General features: G+C 51.7%; 1 long non-coding RNA gene across 1 annotated transcript in view; it reads left to right on the top strand.

Annotated features, from left to right (window-relative positions):
• The first annotated feature begins 4027 nt into the window (after positions 1-4027).
• The window catches only part of LOC138438135 (uncharacterized), a 47815-nt gene continuing 25773 nt past the window's right edge, over positions 4028-26069 (top strand). The window contains exons 1-2 of the long non-coding RNA XR_011256268.1: positions 4028-4085; positions 4445-4629. This is a non-coding gene — a long non-coding RNA (uncharacterized lncRNA). The remainder of the gene's footprint in view (positions 4086-4444; positions 4630-26069) is intronic.

The following is a 26069-nucleotide window of genomic DNA, read 5'->3' as shown; positions in this document are numbered from 1 at the left end:
AACTCTAAGTCTTTATCTGTAAAAGCAAAAGATTGTTCAGTTTGAATATTCCAGCATCAGTGTTTCCTCTGTTTTGGGAACATTAGGATTTTTAAAACTTGGATTAAAAAGATCACATAAATTATTCAAAAACATCCGCTACTATTTACATAAAGCTCATATCCCTGTTGCTGTGTTAGAAATAGCACGTTATAGCCCCACACTGATATCTAGGGTTGAGAGTTGCGGGAAGTAAGACCCTTAAGAGGCATCAGGCCCCTTTCCCTGAGCAGACAGGCAATTCTGAGACAGAAGGGGTCACTCAGAGACAGAGACCCTTGTGCCCACCTCTTCATTGTGAAGTTAGGATCAGCCCTCCCAGACTTGCTAACCTCTGAGTGACCCTTCCAAATTCAGATAATCCAGTAAGGGTCAGCCCACCAGCCCATCACCAGCAGCTCCATCAGAGCCTGAAATGTCCTGGGCTGGGGTGAAGGCAAGCTGGGGCCCCTTGAGACTGACCCCCCATCACCAGTGGAGATAGTCTTAGGTCTGGTGTGAGGTCTGACAGAGTTGCCCCAGGCCGGGGAGTCAGGAGGGTCTTGTTTCTTTTCCAAACTGCAACTGCTGAAGAAAGAGGGACTTCATTTAGAACCAGCCTGGACCAAAATTTGCTTTGTTTTTGGGGATCTATTCTTTTTTGCAGAGGCGCTCTGAAGGGATGGCTGAAAATGGCACCACCAGGGTAATGTGAGGGGAGTGGAACCATATGATGGAGGATAAAGCCCAGAGAATCCGAAGCCGGTTCACAGACAGCGGAGTCGGCAGGAGGGGAGATCAACAGAGACAAACTTAATCCCTGTCCTCAAAGAGACCTGCCCACCGGGCTTTAGCAAAAGCCTCTGTGCTTTTCCTCTGTTCCTGGAGAATTTAGACAAAATAGCCTTGAGCCCCATGAGGCAGGGGAGCAAAATCCCCTCCCCAAGCGAGGCCCACCCCATATGGGACTGGGGCCTTCATGGGTCTGATGAGGTCTGCGTCTGGAGGGACTGAGGCGGGTGGGCTACTGGGAACAGGGCCCTGTTGGGGAAGAGGGGCTTGAACGTGTCCTCGGATCTGGGAAGAACCTCAGAGGTCGTCTAGTCCAATCCCTGCACTCTGGGGGATGGACACTGAGGAACAGAGGGGGCAAGGCCTGCCGTGTCACTCAGGGCCTGTTGCATTTCAAGTGCAGAACTTCTGACTTCTAGTCAAACCCTCTTCCCAGATCCTCAGCCTAAGCGGAAGTTTAGGGTTTTTGTTCCTTCCTTCATGTGTTCCTTGAATTGTATAAGCTATAATTGTCCAAGGTTTGTACCTTGCCTTGTATAAGATCTGTGGACGAGTCAGAGGAAGCTCACTGTATTATCTTTGCACCTCAGGCACTTAAACTTTGAGCACACACACACACACACACTACACACATGCCCACAGAAACACACACATGAAAACACATGTATGCATAAGAACACGCATGCACGTGCACACACAAGTCATTTGTGGTGGAGAATTCTATGTAGTTTCTTCTTTAATGACCTTATGGACACAAAACACGCGGCATGTGCTGGGGTGGGCGCCACTCTAGTTCTCAAAGAACGCGTCCTGGCCTGGACCTTAGAGATGATCTGTTTTACGTGTCTGCCCAGCTCCCTGGACAGTGGCTTGCACCAATGCCAGAATCTGGGGGATGGAATTGAACTGATTTGAAATGAAATGGAGCTTAGCTAAGTGTAGAGATAAGTAAGGCCCTGGATAGTGGGTGCATCAAAAAGTTGGGTGTGAGGCTCAGGGTGTCGGGGGAGGAAGGGCATCAAAAAGGTGAGAAAGAAAAGGGCATTCTGGGTTGAAGGACCAGCTAAAGGATAGTAATAATATTAGTCATCATTAATTGACCACCAACTGTGTATCGGCCAGTAAGTCATTTATGTGTATGTACGTGATGCCATTTAGTCCCCATGGTAAACATGTGATGGTGCCATTATTATCCCTAAATTATAGACGGGAAAACAGGCGCAGACAGAGTAAGTCACTCTTCCAATTAGTAAATAGCAGAAGTGGAATTCTAACGCAGGCCTTCTGGCTTTAGAGCCTCCTCCTGTCTGTGCTGTGTGAGAGAGCGTCTCTTTGCTCAAATGCGACAGCATTGTTTGAATAGAAATGAATGTTCCTCTCAAGAGTACAGGAGGGGAGATGTGTGGATGTGTAAAAATTGGTGTCATGTTTTGGAAGAATGGCGTGGCACCACATGTGGAGAGAGCATTGAGGGCGTGTACTCTCTTTGACTCAGTATTTTCATTTCTAGAAACATAGCCAAAGGAAATAATCAGAAATGTGCACTAAGGTGCACAATCGGAAATGACCTACATGTTCTCCAATAGGGAGTGCTTATTTAACTTATGTGCAGAGTACATCGTGAGAAACGCTGGGCTGGAGGAAGCACAAGCTGGAATCAAGATTGCCGGGAGAAATATCAATAACCTTAGATATGCAGATGATACCACCCTTATGGCAGAAAGTGAAGAGGAACTCAAAAGCCTCTTGATGAAAGTGAAAGAGGAGAGTGAAAAAGTTGGCTTAGAGCTCAACATTCAGAAAACGAAGATCATGGCATCAGGTCCCATCACTTCATGGGAAATAGATGGGGAAACAGTGGAAACAGTGTCAGACTTTATGTTTTTGGGGGCTCCAAAATCACTGCAGATGGTGACTGCAGCCATGAAAGTAAAAGACACTCCTTGGAAGGAAAGTTATGACCAACCTAGATAGTATATTGAAAAGCAGAGATATTACTTTGCCAACAAAGGTCTGTCTAGTCAAAGCTATGGTTTTTCCAGTGGTCATGTATGGATGTGAGAGTTGGACTGTGAAGAAAGCTGAGTGCTGAAGAATTGATGCTTTTGAGCTGTGGTGTTGGAGAAGACTCTTGAGAGTCCCTTGGACTGCAAGGAGATCCAACCAGTCCATTCTAAAGGAGCTCAGTCCTGGGTGTTCATTGGAAGGACTGATACTGAGGCTGAAACTCCAGTACTTTGGCCACCTCATGCGAAGAGTTGACTCATTGGAAAAGACCCTAATGCTGGGAGGGATTGGGGGCAGGAGGAGAAGGGGACGACAGAGGATGAGATGGCTGGACGGCATCACCGACTCGATGGACGTGAGTCTGAGTGAACTTCGGGAGTTGGTGATGGACAGGGAGGCCTGGAGTGCTACAATTCATGGGGTCACAAAGTAGGACACGACTGAGCGACTGAACTGACTGAACTGAACTGAGCATAAATTGTAGCATTGTTCTATAGCAAAATATGATGCAGGCTTTAAAAATTAAAAATTCCATTTGTTCCTGTTAGTTTGTGTCTTAAGTGTACATTGAGAAAAGGTGACTGTGACCTATAACAAGAAGCCCCCTGTCAGGAATAGCAAGAAGCTGGGGTTGGGACACCTGGCCAGTTCTGGTAGACTCAGTGAGGCCAGGCAGAGGTGAGGCCTGCAGTGGGGGAGTGAGTCTCAGCTCCAAGTGATCCCGACCCCGGGGAGGGGCCTTGGCCATCCAGCAGCCAGCCTGGGCCCTGGCACCGGCTCCAGTCTCTGGGTTTAAAGAGCTTTAAAAGCTCATTAAAAAGGCTCCTTAGACATCAAATGGCTCTTAAAAATCAATATTTTGATGATTTAAGTGCAAAGGAATCAGAAACATATGGATCAAATTGCCCTCAAATTATACAGACTTTAAAAAAAAATGTGTTGGTCTTTAGCAAGCCCCAAATATTTGAAAAACAGATAGAGACATTTTCCTCTTCTCCAGACAGAGCTCAGCGAGGTCAGCTTGGAGTCCAAAAGGAGGTAAGTGGGAGTGGGGCGGGGTTCAGAGGGAAACAGAAGGCTATTCCTGCAAGTGGCGCCTTGCCATGGAGGCGGGGCTGCAAAGGTCAAATGTGTGTGGTGTGTGTGTGTGTGTGTGTGTGCACATAAGCATATATGAGTGAGCCTGGGTACGTATTCTCCTCTGGGTCTGCCCAGACTCTTCCTGAGCCTACTTCCCATGGCCAGTCCCATCCCTCTGCGTCCTGGCCGTATGTATTTATTTGTGTGTCCAGTGTTGTTCCCGACCTAAGATTTGCAGAGTAAATCCCTTTGGTTCATCCTTCTGGGGTCCATCCTCTCTCTCCAGACATCCTCCCGCAGTGGATGAGGTGTTGCCTGTCCTTGGAAGCTTCAAGCTGAGATCGACACAAGCATCACTTGGCCCAGAAGTGATCAAACATTTCTCAGCTGTGAGCTAGTTCTGCAAATGAAATCTTAGGGATAAAGCCCAGTTGTGTAACCGATAAAACAGGAGTTACTAAGGCCCTGATTCTTTCCTGTAGAATGCTTGAGCTCTGACAGCAGAGTTTGAAACCCACAAACCTCATTCTCAATCCTTGTTTTGCAGACAAGGAAGCTGAGGCCCAAAGCAGGAAGACCCGCAGCACACCAGCAGAACCAGAGGAACACTGTCGCACACATCACTTTAGCTGGTGTGTGTGCGTGTGTGCTAAGTCGCTTCAGTCGTGTCCAGCTCTTTGAGACCCCATGGACTGTAGCTCGCCAGGCTCCTCTGTCCATGGGATTCTCCAGGTAAGAATACTGGAGTGGGTTGCCAGGCCCTGCTCCAGGGGATCTTCCTGACTCAGGGACTGAACCCACATCTCTTGTGGCTGCTGCATTACAGGTGGATTCTTTACTGCCGAGCCCCTGGGAAAGTCCTCACTTTAGCTCACCTCAGTCCAAAGCATTCAGTATTTACTGCCCCCTCCCCTTTCTTATGATGCAGCCCAAAGTCTTGCTTGGGGTGGTAGATGGCAGAGCCCACAACACCTTGGTGCCAGCCTCATGGTGACGACAAGGTTTTGAAGATGACTCTCCTGTGCTGAATTCCACCTCTGGAAGGAGGCAGCTGGGGTGGGAGCAGCGAGCTCCCGCTTTTGAAATCTGCTGCTGGACCCTTAAAAAGGAGGAGACAGGCCACACCTGGAGCCCTGAGATGAGGGCAGAGTGGCTCCAGGGGAAACAGGAAGGGGGCCAGCTGGCTTCCCATCTCCTGCTCCTCCCTTCAAGGTCCTCCCACCCAGTTGTCCAGGGGAGAGTCTTGGGTGAGAGACCAGTGATTGATAGGGACGGAAGTGACTCGGGAGGCCCCAGGGGCATTTGTGGGGCACCCACCTCCCTAGCTAGACTCACTTCTGGGCTGAGAGTTGGCCCTCCACACTGGGCCCTGTACACCTCCATTTCTCTTGCCCCAAGGAATGTGCCGGACCCCAGGCCTGTGACACCTCTACAGGACAGGGGCTAGTTCTCTGTCCTGGCCCCAAGAATGGCTTGGGGAGCACTGGCCTTTGTTGGGGTTGGGGTGGGGGCTTGTGGGCCCATTAAGCAGGCTCTAGTTGTCTCCTCGCCTCTCCACCCCCACCAGCGCCACCAAGGAGGCTTGTTAATTATAGCAATGATTTCCACCTCGATGGGCAGATCTCATTGGCCAGAATAGAGGCTTGGGGCACTCCCTGCACCCCATACACACACACACACACACACACACACACACACACAGAGGCTGAGGAGCGGGGAGTGGGGTGGAATATCAGGAACGGAAATGATGGAGAGATGGACGGGGTTGGTCAAGGGTACCAAAGAGATTGGCCATCCACTGGCATCTGAGGCTGGCAGGGCACAGGCTTGTGGGACAGGGTGGACCCCTAGCAGCTAGCTGCATCACCATCATTAGGAGAGCCAAGGGCAGTCAGCTTGGCCATTTAGCTACCCATGGGTTCCTTATAGCCCTGTCCTTGGGACCTTCTTCCAGCAGTGCCTGGCTGAACAGGAGAGACCAGGTAAAGGGTGGGATTGCATTGGCATCTGGGAGGAGGGGGAGGGGTGGGAGGCAAGTTGGGGTGGTAGGCCTCGCCTGACATCTATGCAGTGACTCAGGGAGAGATCTGAGGGCTGATGGTTTGGCCCTGAGGACCTTGGCCTCCTGGCTTGGGACAAACCAGCCTACTGCCTGTTAGATGCAAAGAGGTAAAATCTTCTCTTTGACACCACGAAAGGACAGGGAGTGGAAAACACTTCTCAACTCAAGGTTCTTGTTTCCGGACGGGTACTTCTCCCTGTCCCTCTGTGCCTGGCCTCTGGAGATTCCATGTGGAGAGAAACAAGAGACCCAGATCCAGTTCCCCAGGTTGAACCAAGCAGTCCGTGGGCTAACAGCCCCCTGAGAAAGGGCTGCCCCCATAGCATCTGGCAACTGCATCTGAGTGGGCTGGGGTCTGGTCCCTACCCCCACCCCTCAATAGAGGAAGATCATTCTAAGCCTCTGGCTCCCAGGACCCGTAGTGGGCCATTGAGTCTCGGCCTTGGTCTGGGGGACCCCTACAGTTCTGGGACGTGGTCCTTTCTACCGCTGTACCTTTTCTCCCCATCCCAGGCTCTCCACTCCTCAGGCTCGGTGCAAGCTCTCTTCTTCCCTCCCATCTTCGCTGCGTGCTGTCTCTCACACATAGGGTACATGGGCAAATAGGAAGTGGTTCTCAGAGATGTGAGGATTTGGTTTGGCTGAGAGGCAGGGGCAGCTCTGCCTTTAGCCCTCTTCTCTCACTCAGCTCAACCTTACTGTTGTCCTCTGCCCAGGCAACACCCCTGCCTGGCTGGGTTCAGACAACTCCAGAGCTCCAGGCCAGCGTTTTCCTTCCCCTCCAGACTCACATCCCTAACAGCCCCGTGATACATGGCTAGGGCTGACCCAGCATCCTCTCCCCCTGGCTTCCTGCCTGCCCGCTCCATTCAGCTGAGCAGACCAGAACCCTGGGGTCACCCTTGGCAGCACCCTGCCCTTGCCCCCTCATGTCTGTTCATCACATGGCTCTCTCACCTCTAACCCCGTAGCCCCAGGTCCCAGCCATCAGTGCTCACTGGGGTGCAGGCGCAGACTCCCAAATATCCACTCTTATGTCCCATCAAGGCTTTTCACATTTCTGGTTGCGTGAGTTTTCTAAAATGCAAAGCTGCCTGTGTCTTTTCCCTTTTAAAAAGCCCTGGCCCTCTCTGGTCAGAGGACCTTGCCCCCAGTGACCCAGCTCATCCTTCCTCCAGCAACTCTCCTCCCTGAACTTTCTGATCCAGGCCCAGTGAACTCCTGGCCTGACCCAGGCCACGTAGGTGCTCTTTCCCTCTGGGCCTTGGCAGGTGCTGTTCCCCATCTCTGGCACATCCATGCTGGTCAGCCCGCCTCTCAGCCCATGCCTGACCACCTTGAAATGTCATTCCTGATATCCCCAGTAGAGCTGTGGCCACTCACAGCATCTCTGTTCGTGAGGTCTGAGCACGATTCACCAGAATTTTTCTTTGATCGTCTTTCTGGAAAGCCTGGGTGTAGCATGAGGGCAGGCACCATGTGAGACCCCCAGCTCAGTGCCTGGTCAGTACCCATGGAGCAGAGGAGTGAATGAGTGTGTCTGGGTGGAACACATAGGCCAGCGCCCCCTGCCCTCTTTCTAGGCCAGGTCCCAACTGTGCAGGCCCCCAAGACACTCTGTATACCAGGCATCTGGGCCTTGCGGAAGTAATAAGCAGCCCAGCTATGGAGTATGATTTTATTTTTTTAAGTTTGGGCTGTTTCACTTCTAGCCCAGGGCTGGAATGGAGAGGCTCCTGGCTTCCTGCTCACCTTGTCATCCTGGAGGGAGTTCCATGGAGGTCCTTGTCGTTCAGTCACTCAGTCAAGTCTGACTCTGTGACCTCATGGACTGCAGCACACCAGGCCTCCCTGTCCTTCACCATCTCCTGGAGCTTGCTCAATTTCATGTCCACTGAGTCAGTGATGGCATCCAACCATCTCATCCTCTGTTGTCCCCTTCTCCTCCTGCTCTCAATCTTTCCCGGCATCAGGGTCTTTTTCAGTGAGTCAGCTATTCGCATCAGGTGGCCAAAGTATTGGAGCTTCAGCTTCAGCATCAGTCCTTCCAATGAATATTCAGGGGTGATTTCCTTTAGGACTGACTAGTTTAATCTTGCAGTCCAAGGAACCCTTAAAAGAGTCTTCTCTTGAGTCTTCTCCATGGAGGAGAGCAACACAAATCTGACAGGAGGCTGGGAGTTGACTGGTTCCATCTACCCAAGCTATGTAGCTGCTCATTTCTGTATTCATTCCACAAACATTTATCAAGCATCTACGGTGTGCTCATTACTATCCCAGGAGCTGGGATATACATGGTGAACGAAACAGTCTCAAGCCCTTCCTTCTAGGAGGTGAGAGTCTGACCAGAGGTAAACACACATGAAATCATGTGCATGAAGGGAAGGGAACGGAGAGGCAATGCGGTGCAGACCTCTTCAGACGAGTGCTCAGACAGGCCCTCTCCGAGGGACAGCTTTTAAGCCAAGACCTCAAAGGTGCCGCTCAGAGAACTGAGGAAAGAAAGACTCCAGGGGAGGCAGCCTGTGCAGTGACTGGAGTGAGGGCCTTTAGCCCTCTTCACACCTCAGTTTCCCCTTTTGTGGTGGGGAAGCTGCCTGCTCACAGGCTTGGTGATGGATGGGAAGAAAGACATGTCCAGTCAGACTCAGCAGCCATTTGAATCTGTTCCGATATTTGTGGTAATATGGCTGGCCCTCTGTTCTTCCACAGGGAGGCACCACCGTCTTTATCCTCCTTTAAGGGTAAACCACCTTGGAGGATCTCCTCTCAGCCTTCTCGGCTGCCCACTTCTCAGTCTGAATTCCATCATCAGAAGCTATCAGGAGACCAGATTTCATAGATGAGAGTGCTGGGACCTAACATAGAAATAGGGGCAAGAGACCGCTGTGGGGAGGATAGAAGACCAGGAACCCTCAAGAATGAACCCAGTGCCTGGCCTCATGTTTGGATCAAGGAAGGGGCTTCAGATAGGTTTGCTGAGTGAATCAACAAACGTTCCCCACGACCTCAGACCCGCAGAATGGAGATTTCTGGGTGACAAGAAATCTCTAGGGCTCCCACTCCTTACCCTTTCCTCTTTTCTTGGTTCAGTTCCAGTCTTTCCCTACTTTCCTCGCAAGCTTTCAGTGGTATTACTGTTCCCACTTTCCCAGTGGACATTTGGCTGGGCTGCTGGGATGGTGTGCGTGTGTGCGGGCACGCAGGCTATGTGGGGACTGGAGACAAAGGCCCCAGAGTGAGATTCAGGGCACAGCTGAACTGCCCTGAACTTTCCTTTTTGTTTTCAAGGAAATGCATAATCCAAGAACCACCCACGGCCCTGGCTGCCGCTAAGCAGGGCTGGAATGTGCTGCCTTTCCCGTTAGTAATTGTCTTTTCTGGTTAGCCTGTAACCCTTCCCCTGCCATTCCCTGTCTCTGGGTCCAGGCCTGCCCTTTGGGGCATGAGCAGAGCTGAGGTGGACACCCAGGCTGCCCTCTTCAAGGTTACCCCAAATGCTCCTACCCCACCCCTAGGGCGTGGCCAGCGCGGTTGAGGACCCGAACTTGGCATTGCATCACAGACCGTCTGCTACACAGTGATTCCTCTTTGCTCTCGCAAGAGCTGCCGAGGTGGCTGTCAAGGACTCGGGGACCTTGGGAGGCAACTTGGTTTTGCCTGGGGCCTGCTGGCCTTTTTTCCATTGTCTGTGTGTCCGACTTTCGCCATGTCTGTGACTCTGAGTGGGTGTCAGTAGGAGCCTGTGCGGGAATGTGTTTGTGTAGGTGTCTGTGATCTGGGAGGCTGAGGGCGCCCGCACTTGTGGCCTGACTCTGTGTGTGTGTGTGTCCTGGGAGGGAAAGAGGCTTGCTCCTGAGCTGACTCAGCACTTCTGTTTCCCACCCACCCAGCTGAGCCATTAACCCTTCCCCAGGGAAGAGGCAACACCCTAGGCCGCCAGGTTTTTGCCTTTGGCTGCCCCCCCAAAAGGAGGTCCTTATCTTTAATCCTTAGGGGCTCTAGAGGTCAGAGGCTTGTGCTGCTTCCTGACCCTCCCAGCTGGGCCCTGCATTCTCTGGTTCTGGAAGAATCTTCTGGAGCCCTCTGGCTGTGTTTCCTGAGATGACTGTTTCCTGAGGCTGCCTTCTGCTCAGATGGAGGGGTTTCTGCCAAGTAAGAAGAGGCACTGGGGTGTTCCTTGGACCCCAACACCACCTCTCTCCACGTTGACCGCAGCTGCCTCCTCCTCAGATAGGCCTGACTGTCGGCTTTGAATTCTTCAAGCAAGCAGTGACACCCCAGATGGGGAGTGGGTGCTGGTGTGGCCTGGGTTCCCCCATGTCCAGGAGGTCTGCACCTCGAGACCTCAGGAGCTCAGGATGACGGAGGGGCTGGGAAGTCGGGGGGTGGGAAGAGCTGGGATCTCGGTTCGTAGCCTTGGGGTGGAGGCCTGCCTGCGCCCTAAGCAGCTGGCAGGGGAGGCAGTGCCAAGACCCGGTCCCGTGTGGCCACTGAACATTTGGTGCGAATCAAAGACTTTTTCCAGCCAGGAGAGGAATGCTGCTGAGTGGGGTTTGGGAACGGGTCTGGCAGGGCAAACACTGCCCTAATTGAGGCCCTTTTAGACTTTTAATTACAAGCAGTGTTTTCCCAAGCTTCCTAAATTGACCGTGGAGACCCGCTGGTGCTATTGGCCGTGCCAGGGACAAGGAAAAAAAAAAATGTTGTTAAAGCTTTTTCAGCGAGGTTTATTTTTGCCATGTTTTGAGGTGGAAGAGCTCACACAAGTGGAAACCAGAGCCATTTGTTCTCAGAAAGCCTCCTCCAGACACAGAAGGACCGATGCCCACGGGTGTGATTAGACACTCAGATAGGACACGCAAATGCACAGACGCACACACCTGGAGCGCAAGACACAGGTACAGACAGACGCGGTCATGGACGCGGCTGCAGATGCTGTAAACACGAGGCTGGAAATCCAACCCAAGCACCCGGAGCGTTTTCAAAAGGAAAACATTGTTCCTGGCTCTCACGAGGCACACCTCCACCTCCGTCTCCTCCCACCCTGCAGGCTGGCTGGGTCTGGGCCTGCTTCAAGCCCCTGTCCCCTTCTCATGGTCTGTTTACAAGGGCAGACTGCAAAGCCCCAGCTGGGTGTTCCTTATGCCAGCGAAGCCTTTGTCCTAGTCTTGTCCGAGTCCCCAGGGGATGTGACTATCTGGGAAGGAAGGCCATGCCCTTGTCTGTGGAAAGAGGACAGCTCCACAGCTGAATCCTTGGGGCACCTTCCAAGAGAAATATCCATAGTGTTTTGGAGGCAGCCCGTCTAGGTTATAGATTCAGAGGACGGAGGTGCTGCTGAATTCAGAGGACACCTGAATGCTGAGATCTGCTTATGGGCAAACATCACCTGCATCCCAGGACCCCCTTCAGGCAATGAAATCTGGATCCCAGTGGCTGGGGCCTGGGAGTCTGCATTTCATCCCACTGCTTACCCCTGTATCCTGACACTGGGCGAGCTCAGTGCGTGTTCGCTGAGGCAGTGAATGGCTAATGCTGAGCTCTGGGAGGCCCTGACAGCTCTGAAGGACAGTGTAGGTTCTCCATACATGGGTGATCTGAGAGGGAAGCCCCCCTGGAGCCCTCCCACTCTCTTCTCTTTCTGTTCCCCTCATGCTCCACGCCTGTGGGTCTAGACACCCAGGTAGACTCCAGAATCCCTCCTCAGTGTTCAGCTGGGAGCCCAGTAACACTGCATGATAGAAATAGGCAGAGGAAGGGAGGGAGCCCAGAGACAACTGCTTCCAATCTGCCATCTTGCCAAGGGTCCCCTTGGGCCTGGGCCGTGCCCGGACACAGGGCAGGAGGCCAGGGGCCAGGAGCAGAGGGAAGCCCCTGAACCGGGGCTTGGGCAGGGGGAGCCTTGGTGGCAGTTACAGGACGTTGATATCGTCCCTTATCTGGGGCTCCTGGCTCTTACACCACGTCCCCAACCACCCCTGGAGTCAGGGGGCCCCTGCCGCTCCCTCCCCAAACAGACCGTTACTGGGTTTCCGTTGTCTGGGGAAGGGGCAAGAAGCTGTCTGCTTAATTAATCATTTTAGGCCACCCTGGGAAACTCATTAAGCCACCTCTCAGGGCTTGGAGCAGGAACGCTGCTCTCAAAGTCGGAACTTTCTGGTCTTCCCCATGGGGGTTCATTTTCCTTTCCACTCGTGTACACACACGTGTGTGAGAGTGTGCCTCTGTGTGTGTGTGTGTGTGAGCGAGCGAGCCAACATTCCCCTGTATCCACGATTGTGTGTGTGTTTGCGTTTCCTAGATTCTGCAAGGAACTTCCCCTGATTCTTCTTAATTACCAGCCTAGAAGAAATTCAAGATGCTCAGAGCAAAGGTCAGACTCCACCTGTTTTCCCTGCACTTCATTTTCTGGCAGTTCCCACAATAGGACAGATAAGTAAAAGATTAAGGCAATCTTTTCTAATTAAAGTAATTAAAAAACGGCGATGATTGCACCTTTCATCTGAAAGGGAAAATATTTACTCATCCAAACTGCAGGCCCTTAAAAGCATTCAGGAGGTCTATTTTCAGACAGAACCTCCTCCCCTCCCCCAGTCAGTTCTCTCTCCTCCAGGACACACACACACAAAGGCAGGTTTATTTAACAAGAGGCAGCTTGACAGGGGCACCGAGAATGCTGGCCGGAGAATGGGAGCCTACAGCAGGTTCCGAGCAAGTGGACACTTCAACCCAATCCCTCCCAGGCCCTGCAGGGCTTTTTCGATCTGACCAATCAAAGCTTTACTGTTGTTCCTTCTCTCCACCTGGGCACCCACCTGAGGGCCCCCTGCCTCCCTCTGACAGCTCCACTCCCTTTTGACCTGTCCACTCTGAACTGGCTAGCATGGGGAGCTCAAAATGGAAGACTGGATATAGCCTGTCCATCTCTCCATCTTCTCATCCTTTTAACCAACATGCATGTAGTAAGTTGCCTGTGTACTTGACATCAGCGGTGAAGGGGCGCTGTGGTGGCGGGGGAGAGGTGGTATAGCCCCTCTCCCAAGAAGCACAGTCTAATAACCTTTATGCAAACTCCCCTTGGTTTCCCCAGAAGAAATCAAACACTTCAAGTTTTTGAGGCAAGTATATCTCCTAGTCTCCTGGTGAATGGGAATTGCGAAGTTTTCCCTAACTAGGGAGTTTTTCCTGGGACACATGGCAATGGGGAGAGAGGTACCCTGACACTCCAGGGCCAGGACTCGAGGGATGCATGGTCTTTGGTGGGTGTGAAAGGTGTGAAGGGGCAGAGGTGTTGACTGCCCAGTCCCATGACCTAGGGGTGACACGGTCTCTGCCCCATATGCCCCCCTTCTTATCCCCACTGCCAGGAGAGAGGGTGTGCTCTGGAGCTGGCACAGCTCGAGTTTAAAGCAGCCGTGATGGGATAATCTCATTTAGAGGCTGTTCCCCAGTCCAGGGATATGACATGAAGAAAAATCCTGGGAACCTGCTCCAGGAACATCTGGCCCCAGCTGTCCCCTGAGAAGGACCTGGTGGCCTCTTCCTGTCCAAGCAGGGCTAGACAGTGTCCTCAGCATGACCGGCAGCTCTCGGCCGTCTTCTCTGGAGAGGCATGGGCTCAAAGAGCCAGCATGGGCAGATCTGTTTCTGCAGGAAGCCCGCTGTCCAGGAGGGCTGGGCGAGGAAGAGTACACCATGTGCTGTGTGTCCAGCCTGTTTGTGGAGAGGCTTACTTCCCACCCAGAACGTCTCATCAAAGACTGGGTCCAAACCTACAGGGTTCTCCCTGTCCCACAAGCTCACTCAGTGTCAACTATCGTTGGACTCCTCTGGCAAAGTGTTAGTCTCTCAGTCGTGTCCGACTCTTCGCGACCCCATGGACTGTAGCCCACCAAGCTCCTCTGTCCATGGAATTCTCCAGGCAAGAGTACTGGAGTGGGCTGCCATGCCCTTCTTCAGGGGATCTTCCCGACTCAGAGATCGAACCCGGGTCTGCAGCATTGCAGGCGCATTCTTTACCACCGGAGCCACCAGGGAAGCCTTAAGTCAATCAAGGTTTCCCTCTTTTTTACCTGGAGTGACAGGTCTCATTTTACCACTTTCCTACCTGATCACCCATAGCGGCTCTGCAACTCCTAGGGAAACAGATTCACTGGCACAGCTTAAAGCCCAGTGGCCTACCTCACATCACAGGGGACTTGATTCAGCCCTGACCCCAACTGGTCTCTTCCTGCTGCTCCCAAACATCAAGGGAGCCCGTGAGATGCTGTGAAAGTTGTGGGTTCCCAGGAGTGCACATGTCCAGCACGCAAAGATGGGAACAGTTACAGAGCTCCTGGGTGCCCCAGAACCTATACCCAGAGCCCAGGTTGGGAGCTTTTCTTTCCCACAGGCCCATCTGCTGGATTTGTCTCCAGACTACCCCTACCAACCCCAGTCCAACCCATCCCAGGAAGCTGCAGTGCCGGGGCCTGGGCCTAGACCCTGAGTTGGGTAGGTGGACCTGAGTGGCCAGGTCAGCCTCACTCAATGGATTTTATTTGACTAGCCAACACATTTGGTGATTAATTTGTTCAGTGGAAACAGTCCCTGGGGGACTGGAATCTTTGTTGCAAAAATAAATTTTCCCTCTAGACCTAGTTTTTATAATCTTGCTCTCTCTGCATTCTGGCTTTTTTTTTTTTTTTCTGTCTTTTGTCTTTCTAGTATCCCAACCCACTTTTATCTTTTTCCTTTCCTCCCACTGAGACCCAAACAAACCTCCTGGTAAATAAACTCTCAGGCCGTGCTCTTAAAGAGACAGTGCATGCTTATTACCAGCTGGGCGCTCATTCCTGCTCACTCTGTGAGACCCACATGTGATGGGCCGGGGGTGTTGCGGGGTCACTCTGGGACACTCGCTGGAAGAAGTTGACTATGAGCAAAGCTGTGCTGTGCTTAGGTGCTCAGTCATGTCCGACTCTTGCGACCCCATGGACTGTATAGCTCATCAGGCTTCTCTGTTCATGGGATTCTCAAGGCAAGAACAGGAGTATGAGCAGTTTATCAGAAAAGTGTCCTAGGAGAGGCCTCTCCTTTCCCACACCTTTCTGGAGGACACAAACCAAGTAGAAAATAGTTTGAGGTTTTGCTGTAGCAGAGGTCACCCTGAGTGGTACTTGTGAGGTTTGACCGTGAGATTACTATTTTCTTTTGTGTATATGAACTGAAAAGGGTTCCTTCCCTTTCAAGTGTGATTTTAAAAATATATATTTTCATCTCTGCACGCCACCCCCCCTCCCTGCCTCCATCATCCCTGCCCCTGCCAAGTGAATATATCTCTGAAGTGACCATGTCAGATGAAGAGCAAATATGATTAAAAGGACAAATCTAGCTTGCACACAACCTGCAGCTTCGCTCTTTTGTGACTTGAGGAGGCTCTGGTCTAGAATAGTATCATTTGTGTGCTGCTGGGGTGGTGTGCTGGAGTCACTGTGGGGTGGAGTAGTGTGCGTGCCTGTGTGTACACACAAGTCTGAGAGCCTGTGTTGGCGCCAGATCGCTGCCGTGAGTGTCTCTGCCCTGAACAGGGTCTCCCCAGCACTGGGGATGTACACAAGCTGAGTTGTCAGGGCTGAGGAGACAGCAGTTCTTGGAGGAGGGGCTGGGCCATTTCCACGCGCCACGTGGCCTGGCCCGGGGAGAATGGTGTCCACTCCAGGATCCGGGCTGCTGGTTTGGAGGGGCTGAGAATAGGCCTTTGTAACAGTTTCCTGGCTGGGCTGAGCTTCTCGTCCCGGCCCACATCTGAGTAGCAGACCCAGAGAAGCGGCGTGGTCCTGCAGAGCCCCCTGTGCCCTTTCTTTGCCCTTGAATCAAGGTCTGACCTCCCCTGGGGACGGGCACTGCCATCAGGCCCAACTACAGACACACCTGAAGCAGAGACCCCTGTGGAGCAAACAAAACCTAACTCAGGAGGGTTTCCCCTTTAAGAGAATACACTCCTCAGAGGGCCAGTTGCCCCCAGGGCTCTCTCCCACTCCCGCTTGGAAGCCAGGCAGAAAAATTGCCTGATGGGCAGGATTATGGGATTAGTCAACTTTCCCAAAACAGGCCCAGAGGCTCTGGGTCCAAAATGAATTTTGGTCTGAGCCTTTCCCTGTGATTAGTGACAGATGTGCCAGCCGGGCCCACCGCCTCCCTCTCCCAGCTTCGCCTCTTCCCTGAGTGCTAGGAACTCGTCGTGTTTGTTTCTGTGAAATGGGCCCTATGGTTCAGTGGCCCAGGGCCTAAGGAGGAGGGTATTACCAATTAGACCGTCTGGCTTTGCCAACCTCTCCCCATCTTCACCAGAGAGCAGCCCCTCCCCCAGAGCTCCCCCTGGACTAGAGGGATCGAGGCGGCCTACTAGTCTGTGGTCTGTCCAGTGCCTGTCTCAGATTCCTGTCCCCACTCACTGTGCCCTGTTTCTGGGTCCAGCTTCCAGGACCCCCCTACATTCTAGCCTAGGCTTGGCCCCTGGCCCTTCTGGATTTGGGCCTGACCTGCAGTTTCAGTAAGGTGGGGGCCAACGCCAGTTCCAGAGCTGGTGTTTCCCAGGGAACCAGCTCCTAAAGACCACTCAGCTGAGGCCACCCTGCTGGGACAGTCAGACATCTGACAGTATCCCTGTGGACAGATCTAGGGCTTGGATCTAAGCCAGGAGAGGTGCCTCTTCATACCCTGTATGACCTAGAGGTCTTGTTTGCATTTAGAAATCCCTTGCAGAGGGAGACTGTCCTTGGAGTTCTGAGTAAAGGCTGGGGGCAATGAAATAAAATTTGTTTCTCATTATAATGCTTGTGATCCCTAGAGCTAGCATAGTCTTCCATCTAGCTCTTTGCTTTCTCCAAATCTTCTGGTGGAGCTGACCTGGAAGTTTGTTTGGAAATGAGATTTTGTGACAGCCACTGGGGTTACCTGAACTTGGCTCTTCTGGCCTATTATATCTCAGGCCACATCCAGAGTCCTGAGCCCAGGCCACATCCCAGAGCACAGTAGGAGCAAGATCTGAGGTTTAGGCAGAGCTCAGAGCTCTGGGGAGGCCAGCTTCATACTAGGCTGGAAATGGGGACAAGACTGAGCACTCAGTCTCTCTCAAGGGAAGAGCTGGTCCTTCTTTCAAGGGTATAACATAACCTGGGAAGTAAGTAGGTCTTCTGGGTAAAAGAAACACATCCCATTAGATACTAGAGCTGGACAGAAATATGTAGATCTCCTGACTTTAGCTGGGCTTCCCTGGAGACTCAGTGGTAAAAAATCTACCTGCCAATGCAGGAAACATAGGTTTGGTCAGGAAGATCTCCTGGAGAACGAAAAGGCCTGGGAATATTCTTGCCTGGGAAATCCCATTGACAGAGGAGCTTGACAGTTCATGGAATCTCAAAGAGTCAGACACAACTTAGCGACTAACAACAACAACAACAACTTTAGCTGGCATCCGAATCACCTGCAAGGCTTGTTAAAACAGATTTCTGGGTCCTGTGGAGAGATTCTGATTCGGTAGGGGGCAGTTTTGAGGATTTGTATTGCTAACAAGTTCTCAAGGGATGATGGTGTGAGAGGGAACACACTTTGAGAATCGTGATACTAGCCCTCCTCTCCCGTTTTACGGATGTTAGGGACAAAGCATCTTGAGCCAGGTCGGCGGGAAGTGATGGTGCAGCTGGGAGGGCAGGATTCTAACCTCCCTGTTAGCAGGCCTTCTCCTGCCCAGCACTGCCTTGCATCAGTCCTTAGGCCCAGGGTCACACAGCTGGTAAGCAGCCCTCCCGGCTGGCCACCATGGCCCACTGGGCACTGTTTAGTGCTGGCTGTGACCTAGAAAGTGGGCTTGTGCCCGTCGCACCCAGTCGGTGCTAGAAATGAAGTGGCATGTTTTGGCGTGTTTTGGCCTCCGGGCTGAAAACTGTTTATTTGGACAATTAAGAACACGACTTCGGCTGAACCACAAAATTGGACGGAAAGCTTTATCTTGGGTGGCACGCTCTTGGTTTCCTCCCCTACCCTTGCAGGCTTGTGGAGTAGGGCTGCACTGGACGGGGTGCAACTGGGAGTGGTTCTAGGGGCTCTGGCCTCAGCTTGGGAGAGATCAGAGTATCAGAAGCAAGCCTTCTTGGTTGCCCTTTGTGCTGCTGATGGGATGGCAATGGGGGTGTTAGAAGAAGACTTGAGTTCTTTAATCAGGGATGCTAGGGCCTCTGGGATCCCTTGAAATGAGGTTGGGATTTTTCCTGCAATTGTCCATGAGACTCAGGATTTGCTGGGCTGTCTTCCGCTCCCCAGAGATCACTGGCTCCACTTAACTCCTTCTCCTCCTCCAGCCGAGAAAGCTCACGTCGCCTGTCCCCACTCCAGGACACCAGGGGGCCCTTGGTGCTGGTACCACCTGGTCTTCCTTTAGTCCCCACCTCCTGGGCATTCCTGGGCCTCTACCACAATCAGGGGCTCGTGGGTAGGTAAGTCAAAGTGTCTGGCTAGAAACCTCCCTGAAGTTTAAGCTTCTCCCCAAACAGAACCCAAACCTCAGCCTCCCCTAGGGGCTCTGAAAGGAGCTGGCCCACCTCAGCGATAGCAGGTCACGACTGGCCATTGTTTCAAGACATGGTCTCATGACCGGGTGCTTGGGAGCTCTGTGGGGGTGGCCATGCCTGATTGCCTTCCTCCTCAAGATGCCCTTGCTCATCCACTCCTCTCTACGGCAGCAGCATAGGCTTGCCCCGTTCTCAAACCCTCTGGGGCCCTATCTGGATCCCACCAGGTCCTTGCAAACAATGGTAGGACTTGTCCCTAGAACCTCAGCTTTTAAAATCCTAAGTCTTATTCTGTTTCTAAATGGTTCACATTTGTCAATCTCATCTCTTTAGCTGCATGTTGAAAAATCTTCTTGGGGCAGGAGCTAGGTCTCCTGCCCATTATAAGCCCCTGTCACCAAACCCTCTGTTCCTGGGACCCACCTGGGGTCTGGGTTGGGACTGATGAGGGATTTTAGCATTCACCCCAGGGGTGAAGGACCTTTGTTCCAGGGCATGAGGGGGTGTGGGGACAAGTGAAACACATCTGATCCTTCTTTTATCTGACTTGGCAACTACCTTGGGATGAAGCCCCCTCCTGCAGCTCCCTCTCACCGCACTGCCCCCTCCTCACACACACCTTGGGGATGGGTACAAAGGCTGGCAAGCAGGAGGGTGATGTTCCCCTTTGAGAAGTGCCTTCTCGTCCAGTGGATTCCAGCAAAGGGGTGGAAGACAGGCATTTCGATGGAAACAGTCAAATCCCCAGTCTATTTCTTCATCCTGGCGCCAATCCCAATCTTCAAAAAAAAAAAAAAAAAGCAAGCACAACAGAGAGAATAAGCCTGCCTGGGACTGAGCCAAGGGTAGAGGAAGTCAGCAGCCCAGCAGTCCAGAGAGGTGAACATCAGGCAAGAGGGAGAAAAATTCTACTTTGTTTCAAAATTGGCCAATTGCTTCCATATTCGTATAGACTGGTAAAGACGACATGGCTGGGGAAATGAGATTATTATGAGAGAGGAGAGAAGGGACAACGAAACAGAATGTAAATCTAGGGAGGAGACCCTGGGCTGCCGATTTGCCCACAAGGCCAGAGGCTCAAGAGGATGGGGGCACCCTTCCCTCTTGCCTCAGTCCCTCCGGAGCCTGTTGGCCCGGCCTCCACCTCCACCTGGGCAGTTTAGAGGTTCGACTGTAAGCGGGTGCTTTCCCCTGGAGCTGGGACCTTGCCGCTTTCCCCCATTTCCTGGAGACGTTACAAATGAGAAAGGAGGCTGGGGCGAGGAGGAACAACAGCCTGAGCACTCGTCCTCCGGGAAGAATACAGGTGTAAGAAGAGGGGAGGTGGCTCAGTGGTTCCTGTCTTCCAACCCCGCCCTCCTCGACCCCCTCCCCTCGTCATGCTTTGGGGCAAGAGGCTGGGCCGTGAAGGCTGTCCCAGCCTCCTTTAGAGGCAGCGCTGCTCTGCACAGAGCCCAGCCCACATGCTAACCCTCCGGGCAGGCCGGCCTCCTCTCCAGAGGTGTGAACACGCCTGGGTGTTGGGACCCGAATGAGGCACTTTCATGGACAAGTTGGAATTTGTTTGTGAACAGTAAACTGCCCCAGTCCCTGGGGCCATTTTCCATCATAAATCTGAATGATTGGGCTCAGTAGAGCCCCAGTGCTGGAGCCATTTCCAGGGCAACAGGAAGGCCGGCAGGAGCTCTGACAGGGCCGGGCCTGCAGGGAGCTGGAGCTGGGCCCCCAGGGGAGGCCTTGGCTCTGGGCCACCTCCCGCCCTCCTACCCCACCGTACTGGGCACTGAGGGTCCTGCCTTCCTCCTGGAGAGCCTGTTCAAAGCTTGGAGGGCACACGCTTTCCTGTCCTCAGACCATCAGCCTGCTGCTTCTGGCTCCTTTCCCTGCAGGTCCCAGTCAAGGGTCTCCATCCTGCGCATGCCCACAGCTTAAGGAATCATGCTCCGTGTATGACTTCAAAGCTGTGTCCCCATTCCTAACTTCTCTCCAGGTCTGCCTGTAAGATTATCCATGAGAGTGGCCCTCAGGCCAGGAGTCCCCAACCTCCGGGATTTAATGCCTGATGATCTAACATGGAGCTGATGTAATAATAACAGAAATAAAGAGCACAATAAATGTAATGATCTTGAATCATCTTGAAAAATTGTCTTCCATAAAACAATCCCCTGCTGTCAAAAAGGTTGGGGACTGCTGCCATAGGCACCTCAAATTCATGCCTTTGAATTCATGAAACCTGAATTCAACCTCCCCTTGTCCCCATCGAAGCCCAGCCCAACAGGCCCAGAATCTCTCTGGAACTGCCTTTGGCACTTCCATCTCCCTTTTCTCCCAGGCTGCTGCAAGTCCTCTTTCTAGACCCTAGAGGTCACATCTCCATCTTCCCTTCTTCATCCTTCTTGAAATTGCATGGGCTGGATCTTTTTTTTTTTTTTTTGGCGAGAACCTCCTGAATGTCTTCCTCACTTCCAGTCACAGAGCTCCTGAGCAGCCATCCCCAAGCCGGGCCTGGAGAGTCCTGCTTCCACTATCAACGCTCTAGATGGCCCCCCAGTACTTCCAGAACACCCGCAGAAATCGTTACATAGATTCACAATCCCGCCACCTTGAATGGACTCCCAACCCTGCTTCCTAGCCTGGTTCCTCACTCTTGCTTGGTAGAACGTGTGTGTCCCAACTGCTCCAGGCTCCCCAAATCAGATTACTCTTGCTGGCTCCATGATGTGGCTCTAGGTGCCTTCTGCTTGGCATGAACAGGCCTGCCTCTGCCCATCGCAGTCCTACCCTTTAAGACCCAGCCTAGAGGATTTCCGTGGTGGTCCAGTGGCAATGACTCCACGCTCCCAGTGCAGGGGGCCTGGGTTCAATCCCTGGTTGGGTAACTAGATCCCCCATACCCACAAATAAGACCTGGTGCAGCCAAATAAGTAAATATTCAAAAAATAAAAAAGCAAAAGCCTAACCTAGGCATCAAGCACCCCAACTTAAATGGTAGAACAGAGATGGTAGAGTCAGACTGACCGGGTGCAAAACCCAGTTCGACTACTTTCATTGTTTGACCCTTTGGTTACTTAACCCTCTGTGCCTTGGTTACTCATCTGTAAAATGAGAGTAGTAATAGTAATACCTGCCTCGCTGGATATTTGAAGATTAAGTGACACTAAGTGTAACATGGAAGAGTGTATGGCACGTGGCCAACACTCTATGTGTCAGCAGTAATAACCTAGATTATGAAGCCTCATCTGATCCTGCAGGGCCAAATCTTCATACTTCCATAGCATTTGTGTTGATCCTGCTGTTGGCACTCGCCACACTTGCCTGCCTGTGGAGTGAGAATTCTTTGATAGCAATTGTCAGAAATCCACTGGAGCAAACAAAGGAATTTTCATCACAGGCATATGGTAGCTCTGATAGCACCCAAGAGCAGGAATGCTACGGCACCTTGGGCCCTGGCATTGGCAGCCGGAAATATAACTTGGGCAACATGCTCTGTGAAAACATTCGCTTAAGCATTTTCTTTGCAGACTGTAGCCTTGAAAACCGTGCTGAAATCTGCAGCCCACCACCCTGGAAGGCAAATGCTGCTGTCCAATACAGAAAGATGGAGTCTCTCTTGGTCTCCGTTCAGGAGATCAACCAGCCTCTCTTGGAGAAGACCAGGGGGGAGAGGTCATGTTATACAGGATTACTGCTGGGGCTGCTCCACTATGAGAGAGGGGATGAATTTACGGGGATCCATAAATGGCAACCCACTCCAGTGTTCTTGCCTGGAGAATCCCAGGGACGGCGGAGCCTGGTGGGCTGCCGTCTATGGGGTCGCACAGAGTCGGACACGACTGAAGTGACTTAGCAGCAGCAGCAGCATACTACCAATGGCAGATTGGTCCCCAGTATATGTTTCCCTGTCTTTCTTAGTCCAAAGAAAGTGGAAGTGCTAGTCTCGTCTGGCTCTTTGAGACCTCCTCTGTCCGTAGAGTTCTCCAGGCAAGAATACTAGAGTGGGTAGCCATTCCCTTCTCCAAGGCGTCTTCCCGACCCAGGGATCGAACCCCAGTTTCCCACATTCCAGGCAGATTCTTTCCCATTTGAGCCACCAGGGAAGCCTTCTTAGTAAAAGAACTCCCAGTTTTTGCTGCTCTCAATAAATACTACATTTCCCAGCCTCCCATGCAGTTGAATGGAGCCATGTGACTTAAGATCTGGCCAAAATGTCATTGAAGGGCAGGAAATCCCCTTCTTAGCGCCTTCCTAGTAACTGGACTCTGGAACCAAACTGAATCGAAATCCTAGCCCTGCCACCTCAACTCATGTGACCTTGGGCAAGTTATTTAAACCTTTTCATGCCACAGTTTATGTTGCAGTGGTAAAGAATCCACCTGCAATGTGGGAGACCTAGATTTGATCCCTGGGTTGGGAAGATCCCCTGGAGAAGGGAAAGGCCACCCACTCCAATATTCTGGCCTGGAGAATTCCATGGACTATACCCATGGGGTCGCAAAGAGTTGGACACGACGGAGCGACTTTCACTTTTCAAAACAGGAGTAAACATAATATTGCTGTAATGAGGTTATTGTGAGGACTCCATGAATTGATATTTGAAGAGTGATTTAGGGTGGTTTCTGGCACACAGTGTGTATTCTGAAAGTGTGGTGAGGAAGATGATAATGAGGATGAAGAAGGGGAAGAGCCGGCTGGAGCTTGAATGACACATTGAATAATGGGGTCGAGCCGAATATTGAGGGTGGCCTGGATCCTTAACATTTGTTGAGCCACAGACACAAAGTGCCATAGCATTTTTGTGGACATGACTAGTCACTAGAAGAACTGGCTAACTGATGGCAAGACAATAGTAGAGTTTGTCTTTATCCCATTCTTATCTGCCTGTTACTTGATTGTCACCATCTTATGTCCTGTTACGAACCTCACATTATCTCAGCAAGGAAATGTTCATCTTGAAGGATGAAAATTAAGAATGAAAATCTTAGTCCCCCCAACCCCACCAATCCTAAATGATAATTTCATAGTGAGATTTTAGGCAACAGAGATTTTGGGGTTGGAGAACTTCTGCTTGAATTTTGTTAAACGGTTTGCTCTCAGAGCACCAAAGCTACATGGAACTGCTCTGGATAGTGTTGCAGGAATTTCTACGTTGGGAAGTCATTACAAAAAATTGTATTTATTTGACTATGCCAGGTTTTATTGAGGCAATCTGGATCTTCAATCTTTGTTGGGACGTGCGGCACCTAGTTCCCAAACCAGGGATCAGACCCAGGTGCCCTGCATTGGGAGCGTAGAGTCTTACACACTGGACCACCAAGGAAATCCCCGTAAAGTCGTTTTAAAGTGACCTCTTAAAGCTCTTTCTGCCCTGAGATTTAAAGTTTCTCTACTTTTCCTCTCTCTTCCCCCACGGGGCCTGATTCATTGTTGGGTAGTAGGTGCATAGGAAGGATTTATCAAGCTGCTAGGGTTTCCTCTTTCAGGAATCAAGCATGAAGGTCCCTTGAAGCAGTGGTGGAGAAGTTCTCCTGTTTTCAGAGACCTCCTGGCCAGGAGGCCTCTCCAAGGCAGTGCGCTTTCTTGTTTGGGGATCAGCGCTTTTCTGAGGCCCCTGTGCTACCTGCTCTTGGCTGTCCTGCAATGGGCGCTCTGGAGCCCCCTCTGGTCTGACTGGCCTTGACGCTCCCCTGGGTCCAGTGTCTGGGCCTGGCTTCTGGCCTGGGCTGGACATGACAGCCAGCCCTTCCTGAAATGACTCAACATCCAACTTGGACTCAGTTCCAGGCCCGCCCCCAGCTCCAGGCGGCCAGTCCCACAGGACCAGGCCTGGACCACAGAGGTCCCAGCTTTTCTGAGAAAGATCCTACTGCTGTGCCAGAAATTCTACAAAATGCAAGCGCAAGCATCTTTAAGCCATGGGCTTCATGCTTCCTGTCCCTACGGTCTCATTCTACCAAACTCCATGCTGCCTGGATGGAGCACGTTCATCTCAGACTGGAGCATGTGTTTCCCCTCTGACCCACCCCAGGAGCCTGCTTGGGATGGGGCTGGAGAAGAGAGGCAGAGCCCCTGTGGTTGGGGCCAGGGTAGAGCACCCCACCCCTGACCCCAGCACCCCCGGAGAACGTGGTCCCTTGGGGAGCCCACTCTAGACAAAGCCAGAGGAGGTGTTTGGATCCGGGTTTGAGTTTGCACTGTGACCTGGTGCTCAAAAGCCCTTTAGGTGCCCGGGCGATGGCACCCTTGTGCCTACTTAGGACCTTCCTGCATATGCCTCTCTGCCTCCCCAACACTCTAGCTACAGGATGGAATGAATGGAGGGGTGACTGAAAACAGGTCGGAACAATGACCCTTGCTTCACATTTGCTTGAGACCCCCCAGGGCCTTTGTATTTTGCGCGCTTGAATTATTCCTCCCCTAGCAGGTTGAATCCACTGCCTGGAATAGCCTCGACACACTCACCCCATTCACATCCTTCCTTACTTCAGGCTGTAGTTCAGTCCTGCCTCCAGCACCTCCCTTCCCTATCGTGGCGCCCTCAGGGGCCTCTTTTTCTTCTCTGAGGTCTTTGCTCTCGACATCTGCTTCTCCTGTGTGGCATTAATCCACATTCAACCCTGCCATTGCTCATGGTCTCCTGCATCTATGAAGCGTTTCGGGTGTTTGTTTCCCATCCATTTTCCACACATGTTAAACTAGTTCTTCCTAATAGAAGTATAATATGAACTATATATGTAATTTAAAACTTTTCAATAATGACATTAACAAAGTACAAAGAAACAGGCAAAATTGGTGTTTTATTTAACTCAATATATCAAAAATACATAGAAACAATATAAACATTGCTAATGAGATATTTTACATTTTAAGGGTACAAACTCTTCAAAATATAGCATGCATTTTACGTTTATAGGACATCAGTTTGGCTGCTAAATTTTCATAGAAAACTCTTGATCTGTATGTAGGTTTAATCATGGCCTCCGATGTTCTTACAAATATGACAAATATTTGACCAGAGCATCTCCTTAGCATTTCCAAGATGGAACCATACAGTCAAGGAAATTCTGGGCATTGTAGTTCTCAGCCTCTCAGTGCCATAAGGTGGGATGGCGGTGATGCTGAGCTGACAACAAATGATCTGTCCATTATTCCATTAGCTGGGAGCTCCCAGGATAGGAGTTTCCAGGTGTAAGGGGCAGCAGAGGCAGAGCACAGACAGAGAGAGAAAGCAGTAACTAGAGCAGGGACCCTGGATCAACCAAGAGGGGAAGAGTCTTTGGTGATGGTAGGTGAAGCAGAGGAGGAGGAGGATGGAGGGAGAAGAAAGAGTCTCTTGGGGGTCCCTGAATTGCCCTGAGCATCTAGACGCTTCAGTGTTACGAGGTGGCCAGGCTTACATCTCAGTGACACTCTATGGGGGAAGGATGGGGGGAGGGTTCTCACCGATCGATGTCCCTCCCTGACTCTAGGTGCTAAGATTTGCTGGGACAAGGGCCTAGTAATGAGGAGACCCCCAGCCGAGGGCGTTAGCTTCTGACCAGTGGATAAACCACTAAGCT

This window comes from Ovis canadensis, chromosome 3, assembly GCF_042477335.2.
Source record: "Ovis canadensis isolate MfBH-ARS-UI-01 breed Bighorn chromosome 3, ARS-UI_OviCan_v2, whole genome shotgun sequence".
Taxonomy (NCBI): Eukaryota; Metazoa; Chordata; class Mammalia; order Artiodactyla; family Bovidae; genus Ovis; species Ovis canadensis.
This window is presented reverse-complemented; position numbering and strand designations above follow the sequence as displayed.